This window comes from Cololabis saira, chromosome 3 (genome assembly GCF_033807715.1).
Source record: "Cololabis saira isolate AMF1-May2022 chromosome 3, fColSai1.1, whole genome shotgun sequence".
NCBI classification, from domain to species: domain Eukaryota; kingdom Metazoa; phylum Chordata; class Actinopteri; order Beloniformes; family Belonidae; genus Cololabis; species Cololabis saira.
Genome location: NC_084589.1, coordinates 23,796,217 through 23,816,070, shown reverse-complemented (window position 1 = coordinate 23,816,070; position 19,854 = coordinate 23,796,217). Strand labels below are relative to the sequence as shown.

Genomic DNA, 19,854 nt, shown 5'->3' with positions numbered 1-19,854 from the left:
CTAATTTATGTGGTAACTTTCTTTTGAAACTGTCTCATGTGAAAAAAAGTCTAAATGGTTTGTGTGGAGAGAGGATTGACATCTCTTGAATATTTCAGTACCATGTGGGTGGGTGGGTGGCAGCCACAATTGTTCTATAATGAGAAACCAGCATGACACTTAGATGAGACAAATATGTAACTAGCATGGTTGAAAACCTTAACTGACTGTCTCATTTTTCTCATTTGTTCCCACAGCATTCATGCGGCTCCTGGAGACTAGTCTTTCTGAACACGCTTTAAGGCTTCTTCTCAGTTAATCATATTTAAAATACAGAAAGGAAAGAAAAACGACAGAAGATGGACCACAGCCAACAATCTTTTTCACGATTTTATTTTTCTGATCAGGCTATTGAATCCTGAAAGATTTGGTATTCCAGTGTCTATTGCCTGTGAAGCAGTGATAGTGAATATCTCTTATAACTGAAAAACTAAAACTAATTGCTCTCAAAGGCTTGAAAAAAGACAGCTGGATGTACTTTCAATCCTTGAACTGAGAATATGTTGGCTAAGAAATGTGATATGTCTTTAAGGAAAAAGAAGAAAGCCCAGTTGCCTTGTTTCAAGCCTCTGAGCGTTACCATGACCTGGATATTTGAGAGTCTATACCAGCGTAAAAATAATTGTATATTTACTTGACAATTTTGTGTTACATTCATTGGAAAAATTCAAATGCACATGAAAATATGTATGAGAAATGTTAAATAATGAAGTTAGCATGCTAACTACCCATGTTGTTTTCAGCGCTGCTCATTATTTCAAGATTAGACAGATTTTTTTACTCTAGTTTTGCGAGAGTCCAATATGACTTGGAGAAGTCATGCATCCTGGATTATGGCAGTGAAGTCTCTCCCTCAGGCTGTTTGGCCCTGGTACTGTATTTTGATCTCTGATCTTTTGGGTCCTGCTCTAAGAGCTTTGGTCATTTGGCCTTGAGAGACACAGCTTGACTGCTATCAGGAGGGGGTTAAAGGGGACCTATTATGTCATCTAATCCCTATTTAAACATTTAAACAGGCCTTGAATGTCTTAAAAACAAGCTTTTGATTGTTTTTGCTAAATAAATTAGAAATTCAGCCTCTAAATCATGTCTTTATCTTCCCATTCTGTAACCTCCTTATCTATGCGGGATTCTGAGTGGGCGGGGAGGCTATGATAATGAGGCACTGTGCTGATTGGCTGCCTGAATGACGCGATACACCGCTACGAGAAAATGGCGGAAGCTCCGGCTGGCGGAGTTACCGTATCCTAACTGCATGCGATGCGAGCGAGTGTCAGCGACAAAATCAATTCCATTGTTTTATTTTCTATTGGACTGTCCTAACTGGCGCGCCGTTTTGAGCTGAACATTTATCGCCCTGCTTCTATTTTCTTCCTGCCGCTCGCGTTGAAAGCCGGTTGAAAGCGCTGTAGGAAACAGTCATGGATGCGGAACGGCTGATCCAGTTAGTTGAAATGAGAAGTTATCTCTATGATACCTCCTCATTTCACTACAGAAACCTCAATAAAGTGGCAGCTGGCTGGAGGGAGATGACAGAGAGCGTCCGATGTCACGCAGTCACGATAGTCGGACGCTCGCATGCAGTTATGAAGGACACGGTAGTTGTGGGAGTGGTTTGCATTTTGGTTATGTAGGCTGAGGGGAGACCACTTTATATATGTTAAAGCAAGAAAAAACGTGTTTTTCATAATAGGTCCCCTTTAAGTTGGACTTTTTGACATGTTTCTCAAAGTGTTACAAATAAGTGTCATAGGTTTTAAAAATTGCACCTCATCAGATGATGCCATGTCTCTCTTTGATAGCACCTCTACTGGTGAAGTGACAAACAGTCCTTCTGTAGTTGTAAAACACAAATAAAATCATAGATGGTATAAGCATCTTGGAGGTCTGCTGGTATGGGGGGCACTATGCAAAACTTCAACAAGCCATTTTATTTCTCCTGGTGTCTCTCACTGGGAAATGTATTCTCTGTGTGTTGGTGTCCATTTTGTAAGGTGGGGGGCTGGCATGTCGTGGCTTTCCACTACTTGACTTCAGATGACATCACAATGGTTTGATGTCTCTTTAAGCTACATTAACTACAGCGATGAAACCTGAGAGCCCTCTCATACATCTCATCCGATCTCATCTGCAGTTCATGTTTCTGTCCGTCCACGGTTTTCAAAGGACTCCAAAGAGGCTGACAAGTATGGTAGGCTTTCAGGCATCATTAGGATGTGAGTCATCAGAATAAACATCTAATGGTTGAACCCTCTTGATGCAGCTTTCCTTTGCAATAGAGTATTAACTCGAAAAGTTACAATTTTTAAGCTCCTATTAGCATCTAATGCATTACAGTAATTCAAATCAGTTGGGTGGGGGTCAACGACCATTTCTCAGAAAAATAAAATCTACATTGAGTGGAAAAGTGCATGATATATTTTAATTCAGTAATAACTGGGAAGCTGATGTTTACCAAAGCAGGTTCAGAAGTAGCCGTGGTGCAAGGTGAAAAATGGATTTATCAGGCTGATGGAATCATATCAATTTTTTTTATTATTGAAACTTGAACTCACAACTTCCAAATTCAGTGTCAATCAATATATTATAAAGAAATGCTGAATCTGCTCACATTATATTTCTGTGTGAAGCCATGAAAGAAAGTTGGTCCATATGATTGTATGTTCATGAAGAAACCTTCAGTTGTGTATAAAGCAAAGCAAAGTAAGAAAGAAAATGAACTTCAAAACAAAAACTACAAAAAGTACAAAAATACCCCAAAACATAATTTCAGTAGATAAAACACACAACTTTGACCAAATTTAAACGGATTGCCTGTCTTGGGCTGGTTTGATGAGCCAGAGTTATTTCAACAGAAGATTGTAGATTTAATATTTCTCCACGGATCAAACTAAGCTTGAAGCCATACTCCGATCTTTTCAGCTCTGAAACAATCTGCCTAAAGGTGACAAACAACTGACCTTTGTATATGCCACAATAATGCATTTTAGTTACCAGTCCAACAACAATCTCAGTTCAAAGTCTTTAGCCATAATGCAAAATTTAGTTACCCTAGTGAGGAAAAGAAAGTATAATTTTGTTTCCCTCTAATGTTGTCCATCTCTCCAGATGACTAAATCAGAATCCCTTCCTCAGCTTTGCCTTTTTTCTTTTCATCTGCAGGCTAAACTTGTCACATATTTTTCAGAGGCACAAGAAGAAAGAAGAAACACTCGACACTCACACTTTACTGTGTCTAAACATCCACACTTAAATAACGGTGATCTTATTACAAATGAAGGCTGCACCCTGCTGGGGATAATACCATTCAGTTGTTTATAATTTCATTATTGAAATACAAAACAACAATTTCTTGGAGGAAGATGAAAAACTAGGCCATGAATAAATCATAAAAGGGTTTACTTTAAAAAACAGTAACGTCCTGATTGCTTGTGTCTCATTTCCAAGAAACTGTTTTGCCCTTTTTCCAGCCTTTTATGTATCCGGGCAGCTGTACATACTGTATATATGTGTATGTGTATATATATATACAGTGAGAGTAAAAAGTATTTGACCCCTTGCTGATTTTGTTGGTTTGCCCACGAATAAGGACATGATCATTCTATACTTTTAATGGTAGATGTATTCTAACATGGAGAGACAGAATATCAAAAAGAAAATCCAGAAAATAACTTAAAATAATTTATTTTAATTTATTTGCATTTCATTGAGGGAAATAAGTATTTGATCCCCTAGTATGCATTAGGAGTTCTGGCTTTCACAGACCAGTTAGACACCCCCAATCAACCTGTTACCTGAATTGAAGACACCTGTTCAGGCTAATCACTTGTATAAAAGGCACCTGTTCACAGAATCAGACAATCAGACGGATTCCAAACCCTCCAACATGGGTAAGACCAAAGAACTCTCAGGACCTCAGAGACAGGATTGTTGACCTGCACAAATCTGGTATTGGCTACAAAAACATTAGCAAGATGCTAGGTATTAAAGTAAAAACTATTGGTGCAATTGTGAGAAAATCTAAGAAGTTTAACATGACCATCAATAGACCTTGGTCTGGTGCTCCACAGAAGATTTCACCTCGTGGGGTGGCAAGGATCATGAGAACTGTGATAAATCGTCCTGCAACCACACAGAGGGAGTTGGTGAATGACCTCAAGGCAGCTGGGACCACAGTCACCAGGAAAACAATTGGCAACACCTTGCGCCGCAATGGATTAAAATCCTGCAGTGCCCGAAAGGTACCCCTGCTGAAGAAGGCACATGTGGAGGCCCGCCTAAAGTATCATCTACCATTAAAAGTATAGAATGATCATGTCTTTATTAGTGGGCAAACCAACAAAATCAGCAAGGGGTCAAATACTTTTTACTCTCACTGTATATATATGTGTATGTGTATGTGTATATATATATATATAGATATGTATGTATATATATATGTATGTATATAATAACAACAGTATATTCTTTTCACATAGACCTGTTCATTAGTCTGTTACCTGACTTAAAACTATTATATCGATTACATTGAAGCTGAGCTGCTCCAATCGGTGAAATCTCATCATTTCAAGGGTGCAAGCTTCATTAAAAAATGTATATGCTAACAACAAACTGAGCACAGTAAGGTCCTTAAGTAAGGAGTAAAGTAGGAAGGTCCTTCATGAGGCTGCAGTTAGTAGTAGAGGAGAAGTAACTACTCCTGCCTGAATCAACTTCTCATCCGAGTTGGAGAAGTTCTTAAAGTTGCAACAACTTCACAGGAAGCAGAAGATTCTGTGTTTTAACAGAGACTTTTAATAGGAGCAGCAGTGAGTCCCCGCCAGCCATTACTCCGGCTATCTATCTTTTTCCGATACTTCACAGGCTTCGGGACATTTCCTTTTTAAAATAACTGTATGTAGTTTTCAAACAGTATCACAGGTCATTACTGCACTAAACCACCAGAGGACTGACACAGAGACAAAGCTGGCTGAGATCAATCATGAATTATCTTATTCATGAGAACATCTCTTGATCAGTCAGGGTCATGTAAGCCAGTCATGTCAGCCAGTCTGCGTGTATCTTTGTCTGCTGCACCTTTTTCTGAAAAGGACGCACAGAAGACAATGCCTGCCCCTGATCTTCTTGAGACATCGTGATGAAAGGTTGCCAGAGCTGGAGGAAGCCACTCCAAAAATCAGGCTCACGATGCTGGGCTCTAAATGCGCACGACTTTCTCTGCTATCTCTAATCTTACTTTCCTTTCTTCTTGAAATAGAGCTTGAAGGATTCTCTGCTCATCATATCCACCCTCTGAGAAAAAGGTCATGGGGATATTTTCACACTGATGAGGGAGAGAAAACTACAGCTCCTTGATATATTGTGCAGAATAGGATGTGTTTTCATTCATGCCTCCATCCGTCAAACATCTAAGAGGCGTTGCAGCACACTGTCACAAACGCCACACTGCATCCTGTTCATCAACCACATCCTCATCATGCCATCCCCCCCCCCCACGGCCTCCAACCACTCCCTCCCTCCCACACTCCGTGTCTTTGTGCTGTCAGCTCTGAACGTGGCAGAGGTCCTCTCCTTTGTTACATACACACTGTAGGGGAGCTTGACAGCCTCATAACTCAACACCGGCTCATTAGGACTCACAGGGGCTGCGACCTAGTTCAACTCTTATCAAAGAGAAGGAAAAATAAAGCTGCTCTTCACGCCGTGTCACGTGTAGCAACTCAGCAATCCAGCTGTTGCTTTGCCAATTACAGATCTCAGTGGTTATGACTCAGCTCTGAACACAAACCAATAATGCTATCCCAACACCCATTCTTGCTGTAATTTGTTGTAATAGTTGATGCTCTCTGTTAAGAATACTTGGGGCCAAAAAATAGGCCACAAAAAGAATAAATCGTAAAAAATGTAAAAAACCAAAAGAACATCTGCACTAGCAGAAACAATCTCTATCAGATCTGAGATATATTTAGGTAGATCTTCCATTTGCATTCCATTTATTTAAAGTCAAAGATGAAGTGTCTACGTGAGAGGAGTTACTGCATTTTGGGAGATTTACTTCAAGGTTTAACTCTGTGAGCTTCATCAGTACAGCATTTATAACTCACCGCACTGTGAACATGAGGCTTGAGCACAAATCCATCTTTGATAAAGCAAAGCGTAGGAAATGGACTGTCAAAGCACCAGAAGCTACACTGTGGCATTCCTGAAGTAATGAAAGGGTGGGAGCTGACAATAAAATGGTGAAAAAAACAATCAATATGTCTCTGCTAAGTTGTGCTGCTGTGGTTAGATTCCTCAACTGCTTTATAAAGCTTTTTTCAAGTCAATTCTGTCTACAGGAAAGAAAAATAACTGAATAATCCCCCCATCTCATGTTCACCATATGGTGGGCTGTTTTTCTTGTTGCACTTGACTCACAAATATGAGAGGTATGTGATGGTAAAATGCCATCATAGTGTTTTAAAATATCTTTATTTTTATCGATGCAACTTATATGTAGAGAAAGCTGTACAACAAGACTCCACCGACACAGAAACAGCTGTATGAGGCTGTCCTTGAATGTGAATATAGTAACAACACTAACATGTTGATGTAGGAGGTCCTTGATTTAGCCTGCTAGTATAGTCAACAACTGCCAGTGAACATATTGAGGGCTACGAGTATGATACTGCAGCTCAAGGTTTTTGGGTGTAAACCAAAATTTTGCAAAAACTAAAATTTGACATGATGATAGAAAGTGGTTGCCAAAAGTAGATTAATTCTAAATGTGTGTTGGAATTGAATGGACCTGAACTGAAAACTGCTTTGATAGTCCCAAAAGAAAGAAAGAAAATAAACAACAAACAAAGAGGCAGGTATAGTGCAGTTTGTCCTAGAGGAGTACCCTCACCTGCAACAGACTCATTGCATACGTCCACTGCAGTGAGCAAGAACGACCTTCTGTACTCGTCCTTGTTGCAGTGGAGCTAAAAAAAAAAACTCAGATTGAGGAAACTCTGTTGTTTGACCAATATGTTGTGTTATGTTCATCAATTTATGAATGCTTCTTCTTGGCAGCTTCAGTGTTATATCTCCAATCCAGTCTGTTGTCATATAAAAACCCAGGCTCCTGCAAGTCCTCCACCACATCCACCTCTTCTCTCAAGAAGGAACAAATCTGAGTCCTTCTAAAATCACTAATTCTCTCCTTTGACTTCTTTGTGTCAAAGAGCATTTGTGAACCTGAGACCTGAGACTAAGAGAGTATTTTGACAAGGGGGAAGTGGTCTGCTGGAACATACTGTATCCCGGCTTTCTCTGGGTGAAAGGCAGGGGCAGGTCCCCAGTCCATCACATGCACATTCTTTTGGTCAAGTATTTGAAAGTTATTAACAATCACACCATAACAATTGGGTTTTTTTATTTATTGTACAAGAGAAAATTACTAGACACTCTGAGACAAAGACTATATTATTAAGTTATCATATGATAATGTAATTATTATGTTAGATGACTCCATATGTTGACTGAATGATAAACCTATTGATCGCTTTGTTTACATATCTTTACATGCATGGATGCATACAACATTTGAGCCAACATGATGCTGAAATAAACAGCAGGGTTCTTGACTGCATAAGCACTTTTTTCGTAGCCGCAAGGCCAAATGGACAGAAAAAGAAATTATGCTGCGACATGTTTTGCTGTCATCTCTGTTTATGCTGCTCAGCTCTCTGCGTCAAGATTTGACCTCGACTTGAGACAAATGAGTTTTTCCTTACGTTTACATAATGTCAAACAAAAATTGGTAGAATAAGTCTGAGTGGACTTATTTAATAGCTGCACTCTACATCTCTAGACTTCATTTTGATTTTAAATTAAAAAAAGAAGAAACTGTAACTCTGCATGTCCTGGTGCAGAATGTCCGATATGTAAAAGCAATTTTTGTTAACCGAGCCTGACACTGTTATATTTTTTGTTTTGTTGTGTTTTTCTTTTCTCTCTATTTTTTTAGGAGAATGTTTCTATATTTTATTTTAACCTGACTGTCCAAAGTTTATTGCTCTTCCAAACAATGTAGTCCTACTTGCATTTTGTGATCTTCCTATCAAACCTTAGAATGGCTATTAAAACAAAATAAATTAAAAAAATGTGTATTTCAATAGAAAAATATGAGAACAATTTTCTAAGATGAAATGCTTAATTATTCAGCACAAAAGAAATGCCCTCATCTAAACCGTCCAAGATTTTGAATAATTCAGTTTTACAAAGCACAAGAGTGACCAAGACTGTTTGGAAGAGTTCAGTGAAGACATGCCCCTGCTCTGGGAGGGTACAATTGTTTTAAGTTAAAAGTATCTAGTAAGTAAAGTTCATAGAGCTGTACTCGTTAAAATTTCATGATGATATCTGGCAGTCTGTGAGGGGGTTGTGAAATCAGTCTCTCTGACGCCCAGACGAAGACAAGAACAATCTTTGAACAGTTGATGATTTTCTTATTGCTTTAAAACGATCAAAACTTCGATACTGTTGTTATTTCATACTTAAATATAGTTTCTCTGCAGCACATTTCAAACCACATCTGTATAAATCTGAAACCACATGATGAATTTATGCACACTCACTTGACCACATAAGAGAGAGAACAAACCATGCATGGCTGCTTTGCTGATATTTAAAAAAAATCTACATTCTACATAAATCACCTGTTGGTTGGTACTGAGAGGCTCTTTTTCAGCTCAAACCTTAAAGCAATGCAACATAGTGCCCTGTATGATTAATAATGCTGTGTGTGGATGGCTGGAAAGTGATCATACATCTACAGCTCAATAGTACTCTCTCTGTTGTCTCTGTTGTGTTAATGACTACATGAGAATTATTGACGAGTAGATGTCAGTGTACTGGACCGACAATCCATGCGATAATCTGCAATATGACATTTCAGAACGAGCTGGACACAAAGCAGATGACCTATCAAAAGCTGTAGAAACACTTTATTGTAAACACAGGCTACAAATAAATGGTGACTGGGGGGGAAGCTAATAGATAATAGGTTGTGCATGTCAACATTAAGTGAGATTACTTTGGAGGTCACCTTATGCAACGCAGTGGCCTGATGCTGTTATAACCACGTGGACAGAAATGTTTTTCCTCACATGCTGCTGTTGCATTTTACAGACTTTATTGATTCCTCTCTTGAAACAATCCCTGTATTTGACAGTGACAGGACGTGAGTGATAGGAACAGAGAAACCTCAAGAGGATTTGTAAATTGGGCCCCAAACAAACCACAGTTCTCAAAACAGCCTTGAGAGTGGAAAAAGAGAAGGAGTTTATAAGCTCAGCCTAACAACCTCCCCAAGTACTGAGTATCTGCACAAACATTACAGTATGTATCCAACATTTTCAAATTCAACATTGAGATTGTTTCTATGGTGAAGAGCCCAAGTTTGTCCTTCACCTGTATACATGCATGAGAAAGAGTACACTTTGTCACTTAACCTCACAAAGCAGCTTCAAGGATATTCTTAGAAAATCACAAGACTTCACAACATGTTTGAACACATGGCTCAAGAAGTATCTACTGTATAAAGCTCCTGATCCACTGTTGACACAACAGCCAGGAGAGCTGAGAGAGCTGTGCAAGTCATAAAATGAGTGCTTTTATAAACACAGACATATCACTGTTTGGTTGTGTTACAAGTCCAATAATGTTTTCACCAACTCATGCTGTACTTGTGAGCGCTATTATAACTTTTGTCTAAAATCCTTGCATTCAAATAAATAAAGTGCAATAATCCATAATCCTCTTTTTGCTCCTGTGCAGAACTGTGCAGAAAGCATGATATGCTGAGCTCCCACCCTGATTAAATCTGTGGTCACTGTCTGTCTCTCTCTCTCACTCACACACACACACACACACACACACACACACACACACACACACACACACACACACACACACACACACACACACACACACACACACACACACACACTGACATCCACTCAGGATGAGAGGCAAATATTGAAATAGGCGCTTTATAGGCTTGTGATTTCTAACACAGACTCACCCCACTTAACTGTCAATCATATCCATATAGAAACTATAGGCATTTGTTGTTACTAATCTGGAGGAGCAGAGGGTTCAGAGTAACCATGGAGACTAAAATGATCATACGTGTCACACTGCGTGAATTACATGTTATGTTCATAAAATATCATCAGCTTGTAAAACTTAATAAACCTAAAAAGGGGGTTTTAAAGCACTTTTCAATATAAATGTATTTCTGAACTAATTGTTTTACTTTAAATATTCTGATTGAGAATGGAGAAGTTCAGTTTAACTACTGTTAAATGTTTCTGAACCACATATATATATATATATATATATATATATATATATATATATAAAATTGCATTTGCTATTAATAGAGATAAACAATTACTCTTTTTGTCTTCTTAAAAAGTGAGTTAAAACACCACAGATTATAGCATGAAAAAGGAAAAAAACCTACTCACCTCGAGTCTCAGATGGAAACAGTCGCTCTGTCAACAGATATTTAGCTACGACCAGCCAAGGAAGAGGAGATGAAATTAAATGATATTCAGAAAGTATTGGCCTGCTGTCTCTGTGAGCCACATGAAGCTCAAGCACCGGAGCCGCTATGAGCTTTCACGTCTTCACCGCTGCGGGGGAGGCGGGACAAGCCGCCTGAGCGACGGAACACCTGTCCAATCACAATGCAGATTTCAGCCTCAGTCACCGTAAAGGGGAGGGGTTTGTTCCATTGACAACATGTTGAGGACAATCACAAGTGCAAGGACAAATCGCATGGCAAAATATTCAAACTTACATCCATCATTTCTTGAACTTGAATCGGTCCAGCGGTTGAATTTTTATTATCCTTACATTAATAAAAACAAGTATGCACAGTCCTGTCAAAAAAGAAAGGCAACCCTAATCTTGTTATTACATCAGTTTAAATGACAACCACGTTTACTGTCCAGTCTCCATAAAATACAAACAGAAAATCCAGAAATCTATCTCTCTTACACCGAAATAGAGGGAGATATAATTATAATTTAATAACACTCAACATCCGTATGGGACAGATTGCCTAAATCTGGGAGGTTATACTTAAAGCAGATGCCCCCTTCCTGATGATTATAGATGATAAATAAAAAATGATAAATGTTCAATAATCCGTCTAATTTTAACATTATCACTTGTAACTCAATGAAATATAGATTAACACTTTACTTGTATCTATTGTATTTGTTTTTATCTATTTTGAATTAAACAGGTGTTGAAGTCACCAACGTGGTCTTTAACTGTGATCAAGCGCAATCAACTAGCAATAAAGAATTCCAGATTATGATGATATACCACCACCTGCTGGAGAAATGGTCAAATCACTACTTTTCAATGATGCTGATGAAGAGTGTGATTGAAAAAAATATGTAATTAAAAAGAGTAAAATCCTAATTGATAACTGATGAATTAATGAAAAGACTAAATTTGACTAAAGTTTAGATTGGTTGTTTAGTTTATAAGCTCAAGTCTGATGCAAAAAACTTAAATCAGTTGAACCAAAATAACTCAACAAAAACAAATTAGTTTTTACCTTAAATTGCGTCGAATTATGTGCAATACTCTGTAAGAAAATGTTCAGTGTTCATTTTATTGTACCATTTGTTATATTTCTTTTTCTCAAAGTATTAATGGGGGGCTTTTCATTCACTCAAGGCTGCAGGCTTGCAGTCTGAGGACACATTGTCAATAAAAAAGAAAGAAAAAAAAGAAACCTTACACAAAAGCCAGCCTGGCAGCAACAGATAATAAACAAAAAAAAGCCTCTCTTCCTTTCATAACTGGAAGGTTGCTGTTGCACCGCTAATACAAAGAGCTGGATTCCATAACACAGGCAGTTATCGGAGGTACACTCTGTTACATTAGGTTGAAAAAATCAATCTTACACAATTTTCCCTTTTAAATTACAATGTTTTCAATTGAGATGAAAGCAATCATTATAATTATAGTGCCTCTCGGTGTTCCTTCTGTGTGCACATTCAGTTTTGAGGGTTGCTTTTTTTTTTTTTTTTTTTTTTATATTTTATCCCCGATTTTTTTTTTACCCATTTCATCACCCAGTGCTCATACCTAGACAGTCCTGGGCATTGCTCCCCTCTGCCAACCCAGGGAGGGCCCTGCACTGGGCTCAGGTCTCTTCTTATCCTGAGGAGTGATGGGCCGCTTCTTTTTAATGATGTGACTTCATTGAACTATATCTATATACAAATATAGTATCATATGAGGAATATTAAAAGGAATATTAAAAGGTCTGTTACAGATGTAACTGTAAACTTATAATTCATTAATAAATGAATGATGTTTTATAATCACTTGAATCAAAAATGCTCTTTTTTTTCTGCCTTTTCTTTTTCAAAAATAAAAAGGTTTAATGTCTCATGTACATACTGGAAGTATTCTGACATTTTCTTTTATTATGGTTACAGCTGAACTCTGATGCTGTCCATCTCTATCCTTGAAGCATCTACAGCTTCACTGCAGTCCACTTCCAGACTCATGCACGTCTTCTTCAGGTCTCACAGTTGATGGTGCATGTTATAGTAAAAGAAATCAACCCATAAGGCTGGAAAAATTATTGAAAGAACTGCCTGACAGGATTGTATCAAAGGCATAGATCTGGGAAAGGTATGACTTTAATGTTCTCAAAATCACAACATTCTCCATAGCTGTAAAAGGGGCAATGTTTGGACTCTGACTTCATTCTTAGTGTCCAGCCAGACAGAGAAACTAGCACTGGAAGGTTCTTGGCCAGACAAATATCAACAGGCCAGTTGTTATGATGATTGGCATCCAATTCTTTTGTGGTTTTGAAGCAATCTGACATTTATTTAAATTCATTTTGATAAATAAGCTGAGAAGGAGCTCAATTAGACTTCCAGGTGCAAAGGCTAAAGTATTATGATAATCTATAAAAAATGAACAAACCACAATTGGAAAGAGAGGCCACTTTATGGTGGTACCGTCTATGATCTTTATTTTGGCCATGTTGTCCAAAATGAGGTCCTCATCCAGCTGTGATGTCCCTCCACCAGTCACTGTCTGGGACACTACAGTTAACATAAACAACCTCAACCTCTTTTCTGTCTTTGATCAACTGTGGCTCCAGCATCCTTCTGGGCTCATTGTTTTATCCATGAATATAGTTGCAGTTGATTCCATAGAAGTTGTGTTTTTTCCCACTGACTACATTATCCCTGAGGTTCACAGGGGCCTGAGTGATGGAGCTGTTGAAGTTTTTATGAGCCTCTGACTTACTGAATGAATTTTGAAGCTCCAGGAAGCTGAGAGCTGTGCCTCCTCCACCCACAGGTCCTGCTCCGTCCACTGAATGAATGCCTGGCAGGGCAGTGGGCCGTGGCAGGATGCAGGGATTAGAGATACCATGCAGCAGCTCTCTGACCTCTCTCATCCCTTCCTGCTCTGAAGACAACCCTGATAATAGCTCAGCATGTGATTCAGGACTTGTTTGACCTTTAGCTAGAGCTGTCTGACAACAGCTAGGAACATATCCCACTTTAAGATTCTCCTTTTTGCTGCTTGGTGCATCCTTTAAACACAGCTCAGTGAGGGTCCTGTCTGTGTTGACCTCTGTGTGGGAACGTGGGTGGTTGTATGGGCCCAGGCGACACTCTGTGTTTGAGATCTGAGTACTGTTAGCCTCTTGGCTGCTCAGTGACTCGGAGTCTTGCGTGAGACTTACATCAAACCGGACTCTGCAGTTTTCACTCTTTTTCCCTTCGTACACAGAGCTTTTATTCAGAGTTTGCTGTCTGTGTAAAATCTCCTGGGACAGCTCAGTGTGCTGCACTTCGGTGGAGCAAGTTCTGTTTTTTGATTCAGTGTGACCCATTTGATTTGGAAAGGGTGCCTCATTACAGAGAGCTGTGATCTCTTGTGGCCCGTGTCGGCTTATAATAGCTGAGGCAGTGATCTGGTTTGAAGCAGGAGAAATAGTGGGACTGCAAGCACTCTTCTCCACTTTGGTCTCTGGTTTTCTCCGAAGTCCTTGTTTTGGTTTAGAGGAAATAAATACAGGATAGGACCTTTCTCTCTGTAGGGAAAATAATTTGCATTAGCATTTCAAAATGTAAAAACTACTGTAAACATGTAAATTGTAGTTTACCAGTGGTGCAGAGCGTGAATTAACCCAAGTGATGTCACTTATTTTTTCCTTGAAATCATCTATCTTCAAAGGATTTGCTGGCCCGGATCCTTAAAATAATATAAAAAATGAATGCCACATTATTAATAATTACCTTCAATATCACAAACTGATAATCCTTCTCTGTTTATAAATGCCGCTTCTCATAATTTCAAAATTGCACTCTGTGATTATGTATTTTGTAGGTTCCTACAAACATTTTTGGCTTCTTACCTGTATAATGCATTTGGTAAGAAGTGAGCCACAGTGTCTTCTCTAGGTTTCTAAGCATGTTGCTTGTTCGCTCGGACAATGACAAATCCCACTTGCGCATCTTGGGGTTTGGCAGTATTGTCTTTGGAGGAGTTGGGTAGAAAACTTGGTTCTCTCCTTTTAAAGACTTTTTGCACTGCTGAATGGTAGGATATGTTTTAGGTTCCCTCAATGACAATTTGAAGTTCCATATAGTTTTATTACTCACATCCCAAAAGCCTTTTTCTCCTGTCCACATAACAGCGCTCTTCCCGGTCTTCGCTGGTGTTTTTATGATCTCATGTCGGTACCCACTGCCTGTGAACATACACAAATTACTGAATCCATCTATCAGACACAGCGAAAAAGGCAACAGTAGGATTTAAAAAATGTATGTTCAAGAAAGGGAATGCATTTTAATTTGAATTTCGTCCCTCATATGCTTCCATAGATATCGAAGAAGTTACATAAAATAATGAAAAAGAGATCATTTGAAACAAGAAAACCAGTGATCACAAAAAAGTCACATGAAAAGACAAAATGGCAACAAAGAGATGCATTTTCAAAGTTATTTCAAAGTTTCAAATTTTAATTCAATTATATTACAATTCAATCCAATTCTGTCTAATTCTGCTAAGTTAGTTCATTTAATTACAGTTAAGATTCAAAATACATATAATGCCTATGCCTGTGTAAGGAAACCAAATGATTGCATCAAATCTTTGTTTCGGTGAAATACCCCATCCTGAAAAAAGGAGAAAAAAAGATCTTATTAATAGGGATATATGATTAAATAAATAAATAAAAACTCCAGCAGAAGCAGACTCAGGGAGGGTAGCATGTGCATAAATCAATTGGGAGTTTAAGATGACAAAAAAAGGAAACCGTCACAGGACAGAAATTGTTCCAAATAAGCCAAATATTAACAAGATTCCTCAAACAAATATGACACAAAATGACCTCAAGGAGACAATGTTTACAAAAAGATGAACAATAACCAAAAATAAGACCAAATGACAGAAACATTGACTTTGAAAAAGGACAAAGATAAAGGACAATGATCACAACTAAACAAGAGTTGTCCCAATTCTAACCTCTAACTCAAAGCAGGGCAGAACAATCGGAGAAAAGTGATACTGTAATTTAATGTGATAAAATGATTTACTTAATTTCCTTTCAGGGATTAATACATTATTTTTTAATTGAATTGAACTGAATCATGACCAAAGTGGGTTAATAAATCAAATCAAATTTATTTTTATTGAGCGATACAAATATAAACAAACACAACTGCTGCCCCTATGTGAACCCAGCTGGCCTTATAATGATGAAAAGTGACCTCAAAGTGGAGCAGGAGACGACATACAGTACTGAATCTGTATTCATAGTGGTTTTTTTATGCAGGTTGTTGTTTGTTATTTTAATTCTGACTTTAGGCTGAGCCTGCTTTTTTAATAATCTATGTAGATATGTGACTAAAAAGGATCTTTAACATCTGTAGAAAAACACATTTTATATTACCTTCTTTTTACTAAAATGTCTTACCTATAGTTTTGCTGAGCACAGTTACATCAGGAGCTCTGTTTGGGATAAGGAGGTTATGGAAAGATTGTGAAGAAGCTCTGACTCCTGTTTCTGGGTCATCTGGGGAGCGGAAGGATGGGAACATTGCAAACCGAGAGATATGGGATGAATAGGGATGCTCTTTTAGAGTGCCAATCTTGACAGTTTTCTCCCTGTAAAATGATGGGAAAAGAAGTTTAGGTGTAATGAAAGATAATTTAGACTCACAAACAAATTGCAAGTGCAGAGCTTTGCAGAGGAAAATAAAAATAAATCCAGTATATGTTAATGTGCCTCCAGAAATGCTACTTACGCTAAATTTATGTCAGTTGGTTTTGGTATGCTAATAAAACAGAAATTATTGTATTTATTACACTGGATTCACCACACAGCAATTTCTTTTTTTGTGCTTCAGTGAATTTTGGCCGTTTGTTGTCACTACAACTATAATAAATTAAAAAGCTACTTACAGTTGGTCGTTGAGACGAACATTACTTTTCTTTCTTCCAGTACTGTTATAATATTGTTGACTGGTGAAAAGCCTGTAAAAGTGAAGCAATGGCATTTCTTTTTACTACATCTGATGTTTATTCTGCAACTGTCTTTCCATCTAGAGAGTTTCAACACATACTCAGGTATAGTTCCTTCATTTTCCCAGTGAAAGTTTCCTTTTAAATGAGCCAAGGAGCAACGAGTTACTGAAGACTTCAGCTCTGGGTAGCAGCTGGAGACCTCACTCATAATGGATGAAGGTGAAGAGAGGATTCTGAGTGCAATCTTCAGAGAGGCTCTGAAGAAGTGGTAGTGTTGAAGAAAAAATATATATTTGAGGAGGCCAAAAAAAACACCAAAATGACTTCTCAGCCATTGATTGATGATTGATTGAAGGATCACAAAACGTGCTGTAACACACACTTACCTGGACAGAAGTAGATTCCAGTTAAGTCTCTTTATTTTTCTTGTTTCAGGCAGTCATCTTTATCCAGATGACAATGTCAGTGTTGAAACAGTTTGTTGACCAAACAGAGCTTCTTCCTCTTTGCTTGTGACCAGTAGGCTTAGATTAGTGGGGCAGCCACAATGACGGTGTTGAAATAACAATGAGACCTACGTGGGTGACACCCAATCCAGCCCACAGCACAAACACAATTAGATAAGCACCTTTGTGTGCTTAAACTTTCTAAAGACTGACTACAAACTCTTAGTTTCCTGGAGGAAAGATCATACCAATTGTAGGCATCTGTTTTTTAATCTGTGTAATGATTCAATCAAGTTGTGTGAATATTTCAAATTATATTGCTGATATTGAAGCAGCCCACAATCACTGCTCTAGATTTCTGTCATCCAGTCATCAAACGTAGATCTGATAATATTACATGCTACTCATACAACTAAACATAAGGTTATATGAAAATCTAGCTGGCTCTGACCAGCACATACTGACACCAGATACAAGCTGTGTGATCGTCTGGTGCTTGGTTACAGGAGTCATATTTCATTGCCCCGATTCCTAAGTGGTATAGAAATAGTGAGACAGATACAGCCTATGTGCCTTGGTGAAACTCACTACCTTGTTCCAAGACATCAGAGTAGAAATTCATCTGCATAGCAAGTTCTTATGATAACCCATGAAGAGTGTGCTTTTGTAGAACAGCTTCTTCTCGGGTTTAGCAGAGGCTGATAGAGCTGTCCATGGTGCTGCTACATTGTAATCACTTTTGTACATGCATTTGATACAAAGGACTGAAACCCCGCCCCCCCCTCCCAAGAAAAAGAAACAACCAATAAACATAACTACACTTCAAAGTGGGAAGTGACACAATTAACATGATGCAATGATTTTTGATTGTTAGGACAGGTTGTCATCTTTACATTTCAAAACTTGCTATTGTATTAACTATGAAATTTTGTTTGATGATATTTCATATGTAGAAAAATTAATTTGGGATTGAGCAGCTCCTGGGAACATAGAGATCTCAGTCTGGGAACGTGGATTTTTTGGCAATCTCAGACAATCTTTTATTATCTTTTCAGCATGCTTGTGTGGGCCCCATCTAGATTAAAAGTGGGCTACTTGGGTTCAGAGTGGGCTCGGGCCCCTTATGGTTCCAGCATTATGGGCCCCAAATGGAAAGCCAATGTGGGCCACACATATGGGCCATTGCGGGATGCAAGTGTACTACATGGTCATGGGCTAAGAAAGGTGAAAAATGTGTGGATCCCACATAATTTTACTAACATGCTGTATGCTGCACGTTAGAAAATGTAGCAGTTGGGCCCCACATAAAATCCAGGTATATCACACTCAAGAGTCCATATGAATGAACACAGGTAGGGCCACCATACAACCTGCAGACCAATCCACATGGGATACATTTTGCAAGCTGCTTTTAGCTTATATATGACCCACCTATAAATGTTGGCTGCATATTTGCTTGACTTAAAAATAGTACTGTTGGCATTGTGGTTTTCTCAAAGTTTAAAATTATATCCTATAGACTTAATCGGCAACAAAAAGAGATGTCATATTGGTTTGGTAATTTGATCAGATATTTCATTTGATTGTAATCCTAACACTTTTAATCATGATTCAGATGGGCCCTGTGCTAGACTGCCGACCTGTCCAGGGTGAACCCCTGTCTCTCGCCTGTAATTAGCTGGGATAGGCTCCAGCAGACCCCTGAAACTCTACAAAGGATAAAACGGGTAGAAGATAATGGATGGATGGATGAATGATTTAGATGTGATCACTACTAAATCCTGATTGGAGGACTGTATTATCTGCAATTTGTGTGAATATGTGACAATGTCATAAATGAGGACTTCATTGAGTACACTAAAAATTAGATTGAAATTGTACATTTTAGAGGACTCTTAAACTCTTTGCTTTTCAAATCATCTGAAACATAAAAACAGTATTACTGCCTGCCTGTAACCTGCACAGTTCCCATCCTTGGACATGACATGAACTGCTTTCCAAGCAGCAAAGCTTGGCTTGTTTGTTAGCTCACAAGACCCATATTCTGCATTCTGCTTTTTAATTGGGATTCTCAAGAGACCCTTCCCAAAGTCTCAGCAAAATGCCTAAGTCCTATCAAGCAGCTCAAGCTAAGTCCAGTAACCAATTACGCTGTTCGGCCCCAGCAGAGATGCAGCTCTATGGATTAAATTTCTGCTGCTGCATTACAAATGCGACACAGCCTGCAGTGATTTCCCTAATATTAAGTTATCCTACAGATGCGAGCTGATGGTTAACCCCCATGCAGGATTTAACACACCAACAGGAATTCAACTCAATTTGTAGTCTGTCTCTTATAGTTCCCCTCATACCTCAGTAACCTCTGAAATACTGAACATTCTCAGTGAAAATGTAAGCAATTACATATCCTGTACTTATTCCTCTCAGATAACAAAGTAGTAAATTAACCAATCTGATCATTTCTTAAACTTGCTTCATGTTGTTCAGGATTGCATAATCTATTCCAACTGTTATTACGACAGAGGTGGCTTACGCCCTGCAAGGCTCACTTTTCCATCTTCAACAGTTCTACAAAGATATAAGAACAGAATTGCAGAAAGCCTTCATAAGTGGCCACACAAAAAGAAAAAAAATACATATTCACTAAAGCTTTTCCTTGTACAATGATAAAGTTTGAACAAAAAAGAAAAGAAAATCACTTCCTTGAGAAAAGATTGGGGTGACAGTTTGGAGACAAAGCTTTGATTTTGTATGTGTGTGTGAACAAATAGTTACTGTCACCCCAAGCTCTGAGGGTCGGGGGGACCCA

General features: G+C 38.4%; 1 protein-coding gene across 4 annotated transcripts in view; it reads right to left on the bottom strand.

Annotated features, from left to right (window-relative positions):
• The window catches only part of osbpl3b (oxysterol binding protein-like 3b), a 43,239-nt gene extending 32,568 nt beyond the window's left edge, over positions 1-10,671 (bottom strand). For all 4 annotated transcript variants that reach the window (XM_061718334.1, XM_061718335.1, XM_061718336.1 and 1 more), the window contains exon 1: positions 10,539-10,671. The gene's annotated coding sequence lies outside the window, so the exon portion shown is untranslated. The remainder of the gene's footprint in view (positions 1-10,538) is intronic.
• Positions 10,672-19,854: the final 9,183 nt, after the last annotated feature.